The sequence below is a fragment of the Pleurodeles waltl genome, chromosome 2_1 (assembly GCF_031143425.1).
Source record: "Pleurodeles waltl isolate 20211129_DDA chromosome 2_1, aPleWal1.hap1.20221129, whole genome shotgun sequence".
Classification (NCBI taxonomy): domain Eukaryota; kingdom Metazoa; phylum Chordata; class Amphibia; order Caudata; family Salamandridae; genus Pleurodeles; species Pleurodeles waltl.
The window spans coordinates 777,959,216-777,973,557 of record NC_090438.1 but is presented as its reverse complement, the minus strand read 5'-3'; the positions used below and the strand labels follow the sequence as shown (position 1 = coordinate 777,973,557).

Below are 14,342 nucleotides of genomic sequence, written 5' to 3'. Positions count from 1 at the left end.
AGTGTGTCAATTGTAAGACCGCCACATTCATAATGAAGGCCCAAGTCTCTTTATTGACTGAACTAAAAGACTTTGGGCCTGATTTAGAGTTTTGTAGAGGGGTTACTCTGTCACAAACGTGACGGATATCCTGTCTGCTGTATTACAATTTTCCTAGGCTAGAATGGAATTGTAATACAGCAGGTGAGATATGCGTCAGATTTGTGACGGAGTAACTCCGTCCCCCAAACTCTAAATCAAGCCCTTAATAACTAAAATGATCTTATTTTGATGTACAGCTCCTTATTACTTTCTGTGCACAATCAAAGATCCATACAACCTGTAATCAGGGTTTGGGTAATGGCTATTCAAGGAGATTGAGGTGTAGAAAATCCTGTCCCGCACAACATTACAACCACTAAAGCTAAATGTACATGACCACATCACCCTAGTCTAGTCCTCCATCTTCTTAATTAGCCTCTAGGTGTTGATTGATTCACCTTTAGGGCACTCTACATTACTTATGGGGTACTGAATACTTTGTGTTAGACTACCCACTCCTGCTACCCACCTGCCCTACAAGAAGTCATGCATTGGTGGAACTTCCTTCTGTATACAGGCCCAAAACTACAGAACTTCCTCTCAACAAAGACAAGAAATATAAAAAGCATCTGGAAGACAGTCAAGACTGTTTTTGTTCCCCAACACCTGAAGAGTGATCCCATCCATTCAAGAAGCAGAACCTAGCACTCACACAAGGATCATAAGCTTTATCATAGCTTAGCTCACCTACTTCCCTGATGCAAAATAATTGCAGTGACACAAGACTATCTCACTGATCATCATACAAAACATGAAAACACTTGCCATATAAGCCATACTGCTAAATCCCACAATTTCAACTGAACACAACTAAGCTATGTATAGAGTGTTCCATTTTTTACTTCTATTTGCTCCAATACACTCTTATGCGTAGCTATGGTTGGCACAATAGGAGCAGAATACTTCACACTTAGCACACACTAAAAACTGGCACCGTCCAACCAAACACATCCTAAGGAGTAGTGTACTACTTGTCCACAAAAGGTATTTTGCAGCCTCATTTGGCATAAGAGACGGTCAGTCTCACACAAAAGAATGCTCCTCCATTGATAATGCTTTGGAGATTGATCATTTAATCTGGGGAGGATTCATTACTATACTTAGGATAAATTGTCCGCTGTCTGTACACTGCATGAATATTGCAAGTCACCAACAACTTCCAAAACCATATTGATGAAAAGGGTTGAATTCCTCTATAAAGTCATGGAACTCGGACTTCACTTGTAGTATTGTTTTAATGTACGATAGAGGGTATTTTATTTCTTTTAATACATGGTCACATCATCATACTTCTTAAACCCAATTAAATCCTTGGTATCTTGCTCTTTGATGTTCACTACAGAACAGAAGACTAAAATTAGAATCTGGAGGGCAAAATTAAACACACTAAAACAGCTACTAATTTTTGCAACAAGATATTAAAAACAGTTTCATGTAAATCAAGTAAAAAATGCAGTGGCTCGGATTGTGTAGAAACATGCAGAGATTCTATGTTTCCTTCGCTGGCTTATATTTATGTGGCCATAAATATCTTATTTCTGCTGATCACATTCCCTATTTTTTTTTAAAAACATCAAAAAAGGAAAAGCCATTTCCTATTTTTCTTGTTTTATAATGCATCTATAATTATGTTCTAAAACCTGCCTTTCACTCTGGTTACTGGCTCTGGCAGTGAGTATAGTGAAGTCAGAACTCAACCGTAATAACTTATAACAGTTTAGTAGCTGTGTCATTTCTTTTTTACTGGTGACCAGTGACGTCTGTAATATGGACGTTAGAGCTGGGCTTTTATACAGGGATTGCGGCTCTCATGTATTTTAGGTTCCAAATTAGGAAGCACATAGTAGAACAAACTTGGGAAAGTGTTGATCTTTCCCTGTGCCAAGTTTTCTACTTGATACATATGTGAAAAATAACATAAAATTGCTTTTAACACAGCGAATATATTCTCAATATATTTAGATTGATCTGTCACACCTTGGTGCACTTCAAAGGTATTTGGAAAACCCTACTGACTATCGCTGTTGCACTAAAATAATGATATTCTATTTGCTTTATTTACCCATTTTTCCTGTTGAAGGGCCATTGTAGAAAATCCTTCGATTTTAAATTTACTGTTTTTGAGGGAGGTTTGATTTTAATTAAAACCTGTAACTATACAGTCAGTAACCCCTTACAATAAACCACATGCACGTTTGCTGTCTGCGCTGTCTAATGATACTTGTTTTATGTTTGCAAAGCTTTAGATTATTTTATTACAGCTCATATGTATTCCAGTTTCACTTCTTGTTAACCTTTTATGAATTGGTGGCTTTTAAAATTTTGCAAAATAATTTTGTTTATTTAAAAAATAATATAAAAAACTGAGAGTGAACCATACCTTGTAGCAAATCTAGATTGTATGAAACAGTAACCAGTAGATTGCAACAGCCCTGCGCCATCACGGAAATGATTGCCTTGGCATAGCTAACAAAGAAAGATGAGTAACAATTAGAAAAATAATGATAATTCATTTTCAGCGCCGCTAAGCCATATAAAAAACAATACAGTATATAAAAGTTTCTGCTAACATTCCATAATATGTCCACAAAACAAAGATTTGATATTGTTTAGAACTGTTGATTCGGCGATATGATAAAGCTAATTATATTTTCACAGCAATTTACTCAAAGTCCTCCATCTATTATGTTTACATGGATGTTTGTATTAACATCAGAAATAATGACTGCTCTGTACACATTTTTCTATGGCTTTCAGGGCTGACGAGAGAATGCTTTTATAAATGAGGGAATAATGCAGCACTTCAAAGATACCATATGGAAGTTTTAAACTTAACCTGCTGATGCCACGACACACAATCGAACGTTAACTGCTGTCCACAAGAAAAAGGTAACACTTCTTCCACTCCAGATGAAATACCAGGAAGTCGAACAGCAGGGCAAGAGGATATCAGGTGAGAGGCATATAAATGTACTTTCCTAATGCACAAGAGAAAGCCCATTCAGGCTTTTCTGGATCCTAATAAATTGGAACAGTAATACCTTGGACATTATGCACGTTGTGAAAAAGGAAGGGAGCAGAACCATGATATACTGAACAGCACCCTGGAACAATTGACACAATCCCAGGTATGAGATACTGGATTTTGACATACTAGGGACTAGTCTGGCATAGTGATCTCTATCCCTTCCACAGAGTGGCTACTTAATAACTGTACTCCATGCACTGGCATAGTGAGCATTAGTACCCTGACATACTAAGCTGATCCCTGCCACATTTTGTAGGCCTCTAGTACGCTGACACACTGAGCTGCACCCATGCACATTGCTTGCAAACCTGGAATAATGACATTCTCCCGTGTCATACTGAGTAGCTCCTGGGAGAATTGAGCTCTGCAAGGCACACTGAGCACCACCACATGTCCTTCGGGTAGCCCAAATGAATCATTCACACTTCTTGTGTATTTTGAGTTGCACACCCTGGCATATTTGACAGCCCACTCACACTCAGAGCAGCAACAATTGAACACTAATCAGCTGCTTCCTGGCATCCTGGCACATTGAGCATGACCTTTGAATACTGAGTAGCACATAGTCTATTCAGCACTACCTTGGCATACTGGCTATCCACTTTGGCACATGAAGCAATCCTGAGAGAATAATGAGCAACCTAATGGTACAATAACCAGCCCCATAGCACATACAGTAACCCTCTTGGAAGCTGAAACATTTAAGAAGCACACTACACTAATCATACTACGAGTGATCTGAAAAATGTAAGCACCACCTTGAGCATTTATGCATCCCCAAGACGCATATCAATAACATTGTGGCAAATGATGCCAGAATCATGACATACAATGACAATTAATTCTGGTGGGGTTTTATATTAAAGTACAGAAGATATGATAAAATAGTCTATGGCAAAGAATTAGTGATGGGCATGGGCTAAATTAGGACAAAAATAGATCTTTATAAAACCTTTCCTGTCCCAGAATTTTCTGCAAGGTTCCAATGCATATAGACATTAGAGTCCTCATTACGAGCTTGGCAGTCCATGCACCACCATGGCAGCTGTGGCGGGCCAACTGCCATCTTTCTGGCAGTCGGACCACAGTGTTACGATCTTGGTGGGCGTATGGAGCAAAGGCCGTCACAGTTCCGCCCGAACTGCAAGGCAGTGCTGACCGCCGCGGTGACAAGACAAGACAAACAGGTCAACAGAGACAGTGTTTCTGCCAGCCTCATTATGACGTTCCACACCGCCAATGTGACCGTAGCGGTCCAACCACTGCATCCCAGCAGGTGGAAATGGAGAGTATAGAGCAAACAACTCACCTGCAGGTAGTGTTAGATATCCTGTGCTGTCATTGAGCCCCCCACACACGTCCTGCCTCTGCACATCAATGAAGCCCAAAATCCACACCACCATAGACGCAACCGACAGTAAGTACACACGTCTACCTGTGCCACTAACCTTAACAACAGATTGTCGCATTGTCGTCCACATTATATGGGGCCTACAATACCGGCACCAAGTACACTTGACATTGTGTCCACAGTCGGAGTCATTCACAAAAAGGGCACATTCACAACCATTAAACGCCCCTTTTAGGCAGGTCACTCACACTGCACTGCCACACTACACAAAAGCAAGCACACATCTGCACATCTTAGGCACAGGGACAGTGAAGTGTACACAACATAGTGTCACAAAAAAGCAACAACGCAGCAACATCACATATACCAATCCAACTGACATCCTCACTTTGCACACATGCCATGGACTGTCATCAGATACAACACACATATGCATGGATGTGTCACCCCTCCCAAGAAACAGCCCTGCAATGGACCCACAAATCACCCATATTGCAACACAATAGAAGGACAATGGGATGCACAATACTCAGAAAGACAAATATCCAAAGCTCACAATGCAAGCAATACCTACACAATAGGGATGGGGGCATCAGGAGCACTCATGGAAGGATGCTGTCCTGGGGCACATAACACTTTGCACATGCCCCTAAAACAACATTTGACATGGCCATCTGCATTATGTGGAAGTGCAAGTCAAGAAAGCACATACAACTGCAACAGCATGGGCCATACACCTAGATGAAGTAGCTACAATGTACACATAGCAAAATGGACACATGCACAGTCAAATACAAAGGAAGTTAGCACATTTGAACACCCTTCAGGTCTGCACAAAGAAAACTCAAGCTGCCACACATGAGATGTATCTACAATCCATACTGGGGGTACAAGTCTAACACTATACATGCTGATATTGGACCTCACAAGATGAAATACTTACCATAGCAACCATAACACAATGCAATCCATTTGGAGAAAAAAATACAAATCCATGCAGTAAACATCTACCTTTGTCTTGGGTGACACCAGCACTGCCCACAAAAGCAGATATTGCAAACAACAGCAAATGGATCTGCAAGCAGACTGAAAGACACACAACTTTAGGCAAACAACACAAGTTACTTAGGAACAACATAAAGCTAGAAAGGGAATTGCAGGACAAATGTATACCAAACACAACAACAACTTGGGTTTCTTAACTGAAAATAAAATGCATAATAGCAAAGGCCATTGGCCAGTCCTTTTGAAAGTCTCTGCACAGTATTGTGTCCACACTTGACTCCTATCACTACCAGGGAACCTCCATAGGAATGTGCATCAAGTGGGCAGACAGGCACCTCAGGGATCATCCTTGGGGGGTGGGTCGGATTTGGGATTGGTGGGTTTGTAATCAGGAGGGGTGAACTGTTTCTCTGGAGGGGTGGGCTTCCTCTTGGGGGGAGGGTTACGGGTGCTGCAGGGGGTGCAGGTGTGGCAGAGGAGGATTGGGTGTGGAAGGGATGGGTTGGGATGTGGGTGGGGGCCTCAGGTTTGGGAAGGGTTTGGAGGTAACAGTGGAAAGGGCAAGGTCGAAAAAGAAACTCTCCTTCAGAACACAGGGATGGTCATCAGAAGGGGTTGGAGATTTGGAGGTTGAAGGAGGGGTTGCCAGGTGTGTGGGTGTAGATGTTTTGGGTGTGTGCATGTGTGAGGCATGCTTCTGTTTGGGTGGTGACTGCTGGATGTGTGAGTGTGGGTGTTTGCATGTCTTGGGGGTTGGGAGGTGGAGGTGCTCGGTGGTAGAGTGGTGGATGTGTGTGTGTGTCTGTTAGGGTGGTGTCTGTGGGTATGCTTGATGTGTGTGTGTGTGTGTGTTGGGGTGGTGTTTGTGGTTTACTGGATGTGGTGGATGTCTGTGTGTCTGCTGGGGGTGGTGTCTGGGAATATGCTGGATGTGGTGGATGTGTCTGCGGGTGTTGTGTTGTTTTGTGGGGGAATGGTGAGTGTGGTGGATGTCTGTGTGTGTGTTGGAGTGGTATCTGCGGGTATGGTAAGTGTGGTGGATGTGTCACTGGCTGTTGTGGTGGTGCCTGGGGGTTTGCTGGATGTGGTATGTAGGTCGGTGGAGGTGGTGGGGGTGTCTGATGTAGTGGTGGCTAATGTTGTGTTCGTGAGTGTATGTTGAGTGCCTTTATGCCGGTGTGTCTTGCGTGTTTGTGTCATTGTGTGCTGCTTGTGTGTGTTGAGGTGAGTGGTGCGGATGTGTCTCTGTGCTTGGGCTAGGTAAGGGAATGGGGAATTTGGATTGGGAAGAGGAAGTTGGAGGGGGAAGAATGTGGGGAGTGACTAGCTGCCATCAGTGAAGAGGCCAGAGCCTGAAAAGATCTCTGTAGGCCAGGAATGGCACTAGGAATGCCTTCCAGGAAAGCATTGGTCTGCTGAGGTTGGCTGACCAACCCCTGGATGGCATTCACAATGGCAGTCTGCCCCACAGAGACGCTCCTCAGGAGGTCAATAGCATCCTCACTCAGGGCAGCATGAATAACAGGGGCTGGGGCGGAGGTACCTGTGGCACAGGAGACGCCCACCCTCTTGGGTGAGCAGGCACAGCCAACTGGGTGGGGAGCAACAGAGAGGGTGGTGATAGAACTGGGGGCGGTGGACAAAGATGGCAAAGGAGCAGGTCCTGATGGGCCCTCCACCACAAGGGAGTGGCCAATGGAGGTAGAATCCGATGGTGAAGATGTAGATCTTGTCTCCGCTGTGACACTTCCTTCACCCTCCGGGTCACTGGGTCCCTCTGTGTCAGTAGTGTCCTGACTGGAGGTACAGGGGCAAGATGCTTCCCTACTTGGTTGTGCCCTGTCTCCTTTGCTTGCCTGGGATGATGCTGCAAATACAAAGAGGAAGCGGATCACCACATATTTCTTAACACACTTTAACAACAGCTGTGATTACCAAACATTACCGTGACATCAAGCAGGCCCCAGCAACAAACTGCATCAAAGTGGCTCCTACATGTACCACACCATATGCATGCATGCCATCTCAACTGTCAACAGTTGCCCACAGGAAAATCTGGATTTCAGACAACTGCAGTTGCATGGTTGACACTGTGCAATCACCTTGCCTCATGGAGCATACCTCAGTTACCTGCTGTCATATAGTAGTAGCCAAATGCCAGCTTCATTCTCACAGATCCCACACAAGGTCATGCAGACATCTATTTGCCACATTCACAATAACACAACAATAACAAATGATGCTCCAAAATCCTTACATGTTGCTGACAGAGATACAGTAGCTGGGAGAAGATGACATGGAAATACTCATGTTACATTGAGAATGTATCAACAATGCGCACTTCACCAAGTGAAATTTGTCGCAATGGAGTCATGGAGTTAGTACTAATGTTGCTCAGATATGTTAAAGATTTGGCATGGAAATGGACAAAATGTGCTAAATGTCAGGGAGACATGCTCCTAAAATCCACAACACAATGGATCAGCAAGCACCAGGGAAATCACCACTAATGTCCGACAATATATCTACTACATCCCCCCCCCATTTGGCATGTCCTCCATACTGGATTGACTCTTCCTTCTTTCCTTCTCTGACATTAGGCTGATCACTCACACCAGCATTCTTCCCTGAGCCTTGGAGACCACTCGCTGGTACTTCTGTCAGTGGGTGGGGGTGACCGGGGAGAGAGGGGGCTGAGGTGGTTTAATTCATGGTGGCTGTGGGATGAGGACTTCCTGGATGAGATCCAAGACACTCAAGCAGAGTAATTCAAATTCAACAAGGGCTTTTAGCCTCCCTGGTGATGCTGCAGGAGGCATTTAAGATGAAGCTAAGAGGCAAGGCTTTCTCCTCTATAAGGGGTTGGACGAGGAGTAGGGAAGTGGATGTCCCGTGCCTGGAGCATGAAATTATGAACCTAGCTGGTGGCACTCACACTTTCCTTACACCAGCCGAGCAGTGCAGGCTAGAACATGTGTGTCTGGATCTCAATCACAATTTGTTGGACTCTGTGAGGTTGAGCCAGCTTCATACCCTGGGTCAGATCTATAGGATGGGAAGGGGGGCAAGCTGGTCTACTGGCTTGGAACAAGTGACCATCCCTGCACCATGATTGCCGAATTAAGGGCAGCAGAGCGAAATATTATTATTGGGGAATCTGGCTTGGCATGATACTTCGCCACCCCTTACAATGACATACTCTGATTGCATCAGAAAACACCATTTGACCTTTGTATGTTGGAGGGGAACAGCTTTGAAAGTACTAGTAGAAGGCACTTAACATGTTGCCCAATGGGAAGATACAACACTGTCTCCATTCTGGTCCTAAAAACCTAGATGTCTGTGGATGAATCGGTGTGCCCAAACACATACCATTCCATTGTAACTTCAACTCTCTCCATGATGCATGCCAAATGTCAAGTTACAAACCTTATCCATTACACATGTGCAGATCACTTTCCCACATGATGCCACATCAATGACACGGAAATGCACATTGCAGCTGAATATTGTAGTCATAAACGTCATGTTCCTCTTTGCTACTGCAGCTGTATAATCCAAATGACATGCAATGGCAGGTGAGGATATGTGTTAGCCAACAATCAATGGTGACACACTCCTGTCTGTAATACCACATGAAATGGACCCCCATTGCAAAGTCCTATTCCAAACACAGGTTGGCATGCACATGTATGTGATGGAATACAGAAATCATCCCATGAACCTAGGTAGACAATGCATGAAACAGCAGTGTAAACACAAGCAAACAAACACAAATGATGGACGGAATGTGGAGCCAATCAAACATTCACCGCCAGTCACAGATCTGGGTTTAATCCGTCAATTATTTTGCTCACCCCAGTTTGGACACAGCCATATCCAAATCAGTCTTGACCCTGTTCCCCATGGGAACAGTCCAGCCCGAACTGCCAGGCCAAATCCTCCCAGGACTGGAAACAAGCATCCTGGGACCGGTTTCAGGGTATCACCCTTCAGCAGCCAGGCTAGCTTGAATCCAGTGGCACAGTGAGCCCGAGACCCACATCTGAGCCTACCCGGCACACTTATGGCAACAAAACCAAAAAAACAAAAATGATGGACCGGAAGTGGTACCAAACAAACATTCATCCCCAGTCACAGGTCTGGGTTTAACAGCAGTGTACACATTTTGTCAAAAGAGAAAAGGACACATGCAGGCACAAGGAATGTTGGCAACAGTCATGGCACGCATATCATGTCAATGGACATTCCTCACTTACAAAGGGAACATTTTGATCTGTAGCTGAACCAAATAACAATGTATGCTCTGTCATATATATTATGGCCATCTTCACATTACAGACAGAAGTGAGGCACCAGCACTCGTCATACACTTAAGACAAGTAGAGTCTGGGTGGCAGATGCCAATATACTCATTTGACCAGACACATAGCTGAGGACAGTGATCCATCACTTCCTTTCCTTTGACCTGTAACACTGAAGAGTTCTAGTCTGTGGTGTAGACTTTCCACCCACAACAACAACAAACATTACTTGACTGATCAATGTATACAACCATGTGTTGTCCCTAGAGGGCAAATTGTTTGTGGATTATACCTAGTTGTGTCCTAGGTCCCTAGGCCAATAGGCAAGGCACATCAGTATGCACCACATGACATATCTACACAAACAGTCACTCATCTACTGTGTCACACATGGCTCATCCCTAATCGTCAGGGGGAGATGTCAGAACCTAACATATTAGCTTGGCAATTTTACAGGCAGGAATATGTCATGTACTCACCCCTGTGTAGCTGCTGTGCTTCCGTCAAATGCCTATCAAGGTCTTGGTATGCGACTGCCAGGATGCAGGACATTACGGGGGTCATGGTCCGATGTGTGCCCCATCACGTTTGGAGGACAGCCCCAGCTGGACCTCTGGGATTTTCTGGGCCCAGCATCTCAGGTTCTCCCACCTCTTGCGACAGTGGGAGCTCTGTCGGCTGTGGACCACCAGGGTCCGTTCCTTCCAGGCAATGGTTCTCCATATCTCCTTCTTCTGATGGGTGTTTACCTGTATGGATGCAAGAGACAAATCAAGAGATTACAATCACAAGTTTTGGCACAAATTGTTGTGACACACACATCGAAAACGCAAAGCTAAAGAATTTCAATTTGTCAACACACCACAAGTGTAAAGCACACAAGCCAATAAGTACAGGGACATGACTACAAATATTTGCACCCATCTGCAGATTAACCCACTACTCTGCTCACGATTTACAATGACTAAGCAAGCCTACTCACTCCAGCAACATGTAGTGTGATGTGACCAGAATGAAACACTACACATGTGGCTTCTGAAGGATAAAATCCTTAGGCCTGAAAGGACCAACACATTCACATGCTGCAAGACTGATTCACTGCATAGAGTCCCAACAGGCAATCTCCGTAGTACAGACTTCTCCCTTACACTTGAGTGGCAAAAAGGGGCTGGCGTGGTAGGTACAGAAAATGTCTTCCCTGTGCATGTGTGGACCTGTGACCTACCACATGCAGACTCATGCCACTTCAGGGAAGAGGGGTTCTGTGGTGTGTACCTGTACCACAGAACACTCCTATGGACATATGTGTCTATCCTACATAGAAGGCATCCAACATACAAAGGTATGTACTGTACAATTTCTGCTATGTGACCAAGCTATTGACTTACATGGCATGGCCTCCCAGTAATCAACACTGTGTTTGTGCATTAAGCCTGTACAGGACAAATATTACATATGTGAAGGTGACAACAGAGCTGTGGGAGTAAGGGACCTATCATATATACATTGACAATGTTGTAAAATGCACATATGGACTACTTCTGGGATGTACCTCATGTGTCAGGCCCTGATTTCTGCAGGCTGAGTATACAGAACATACATGACACTCACATTTCCATCACATCCATGCATGGCAGTACATCAAATGGCCATTAGCCATATGGCATGTTGTTTGTGTTGCAACCAATCTGAAGGGCAGAATGAGTCATAATATGCTTTCCAGACAACACTTTTGCAAGGTCAGAAGTGGGCTGGAATATCTGTGGTACTATACACATTGCTTACAAAATCCTCAAATGACTCAGACATGATGCATATACTCATGCTGTTATGCACATACATGTTGTCCAACATTTACAACCATCATAGGAAAGAGATGTCATTGGATGGCAGTAAAGTCTATTTGCCTAGTTATGTGCATCCAACACAAGAAGGATATAGAACCACAAAAAAAATCACACAACACAATGTTCATGAACACAACATTTAGTACCGGCGGCCACCAGTACCTGCACAATGTACATCCCATTGATGCCACACAGACTGCAACAACAGGGAGACAAGAAGTCTAACTGACACACAGGGTCACATTGTAACCGTGAGGAGGGAAGGTGTCGAACAGAGCCAATTGTGCAAATGATGTACTGACCTCCTCTTTTGGTGAGCCATAGAGCTGTCTATACAGGGGACGGACCTCATTAACAACAAGCTCCTCCAGCTCTCTGCAGAGAAGGCATGGGCCCTATCGCCTGCTGACCATGGCATGATTGCTCCCAGAGGCGGCACACAACAGCTCAAGTACAAATAAGGCTCCTCAGACTAAGAATAAGTTGCCCCCGTATTTCAGGTTAATTTTGGATCTTCTACCTTTTAGGAAAGCATTAAAGACTTGGCTATTTCCAAACTGAGGCTCTCTAGTCAGTTTTTCCTACCCGATGATTAGATTTCACTCTCTGTCACATAGGATGAATCTCCAGTTAGATTTGTGCCAGGATGCCAGTTTTGGCGATAGTATAGACTTTACATAATTTGTAAATAAATAAATAAATAAATAACTAAATACGTGTCATGAGTCAAGTGAGTGAATTTGCACAACATGGCAGTCATGTTCACTACTTACGCGGTCATCACTGCCGACAGACACAGTCATTGGGCCGCAACCACAAAAGGCAACAATGTTAGCCTGTGGCAGTGTCTGCTGCAATTGGAACCTTCTGCCGCCCAAACTACTTCTGGTGGCGGTTGCGGGCGGTTCCTAATGTCAATTGGAGTAGGTCAGGCATCTGCCATTTTGGTGGCCTGAAATACTGTATTTGGCTCTGTAAACTGTTTCACACCTACAAAATATGTGTTGTAGCATCAAAAACATCCTTATTCTGTCTTGTCATCTACGTCCTTCTACACAACCAGCAGTGTAGTGTGTTGCAGGGCACAGATGTTATTTGATGGCGGTGCATGATCCATCATTGCCGATGGTCTTTTTGATGGTCAGAAAATACAGTCACCTTTTGAGGGGCAATTGTGTAGCAGATAGTTGATTTTCATCCAAATCCATGTTATGGACACATTGTTGGCAATCATGGAGGTCACATGTGACTTCTGTGTAGTTACCACCTGGGATGTGTACTGTGTGTACTATGTGTCATTTCTATCCAGTTAGAAATGCTCTGTCACATCATATTGCAGGTATGCATCATGTATGTTGCTGTGGACACACTGACTAATGTTACAAATCATGACTTGTCACAGATAGGTACCCTGGGAGAGGGAGGATACGATAAACTCTTGTCTACAGTCCACTGCCAGACCTTCAAACCATGGGGCAGCGGCATATAATTCAATTATACCACCTGGATAGGCAAATAATAGTGCACATATGCCATCAGTTGGAGCCAGACCTGATGTCATTCTTGCACTTCCTGGCCACAGGGTCCTTCCAACACTCTTTGGCCCTATCTGCTGGTATGACCCAACCTATATTCATTCTGGAGTTGAAGGATTTCCTTTTAGCAATGATGAAACAAATTGACAGCTATCTCAGGTTCCCCGATGAAAGGATTTAGCCAATGTGAAGGCTGACTTTTATGGTTTTGCCCACCTCCCACATGTTGTGGGGGCCATTGATGGCACACATGTTGGCTTGGTGCCACTGCAGGCCACTGAACAAGTCTATTGCAACAGAAAGAACTTCCATTCCATCAACATGCAAATTGTCTGTTTGGGGGATCTCTTCATCTCGCATGTGTGTGCCCGTTATCCGGTACCAGCCCATGATTCCTTCATAATGCAGAACTCCTCCATACCTCAGTTGATGAGAGAGAGAGAGAGGACCTGGATGGTTGGTAAGTCACGTCTATCCTGATGGTGTGTGAACAATGTCAGGTGCTACAATCATGAAGTGAGGGATTTATTGGTTCACTTATGTCTCATTCCTTAACAGGGGGCTCAGCATTTCCAAACCATCCTTGGTTGGCTGAGGAATCCAACTACGCCAGGGGATGTCCGCTTCAATGAAGCAGGCAGTGTAGTGGCATTTTGGGCTCTGGAAGGCCAGATTTAGTTGTCTGGACAGGACTGGTGGAGCCCACCTCCACTCACCTGGGAAAGTGTGTTAGATCACTGTGGGATGCTGCATGCTCCACAACATCACCCTGTGGAGGAATATTCCGTACATCATAGAGGAGGGTAAACCTGCAGCGCCACTGGGTGAGAATCCTGAAATGCTAACTCAGGATGACAGTGGTGAAGAGGAAGGAGCTGACTTTGCAAGAAGAACTCATCCACGGCTACTTCTCATGAGTGTAAGTATGTCTTGTGATATCATGACTGTGACTGTATGATGAACTGTAGTTGTGATAATGTTTTAAGGTGAATGTTTTGGATACAGCTAGGGAGCTAGTGCTCTGCAATAATCAGCCAAAGAATGCTTGATGAGATAGCTTTTGAAACATCCCCACCGTGATGATGTTGCTTTGTTTGTGTCAGTTTCCCTGCAATGTACTTTGTTTTCCAGAAGCTTGCTATGTGACTTGTGTCATATGTATGGTTTCAAGCCTGTGCTCCTTGTTTTGTT

General features: G+C 44.3%; 1 long non-coding RNA gene across 1 annotated transcript in view; it reads right to left on the bottom strand.

The window, feature by feature from the left end:
- Positions 1-2,466: 2,466 nt before the first annotated feature.
- LOC138259169 (uncharacterized) overlaps positions 2,467-14,342 on the bottom strand; it is a 107,975-nt gene continuing 96,099 nt past the window's right edge. Inside the window, exon 3 of the long non-coding RNA XR_011198656.1 lies at positions 2,467-2,547. This is a non-coding gene — a long non-coding RNA (uncharacterized lncRNA). The remainder of the gene's footprint in view (positions 2,548-14,342) is intronic.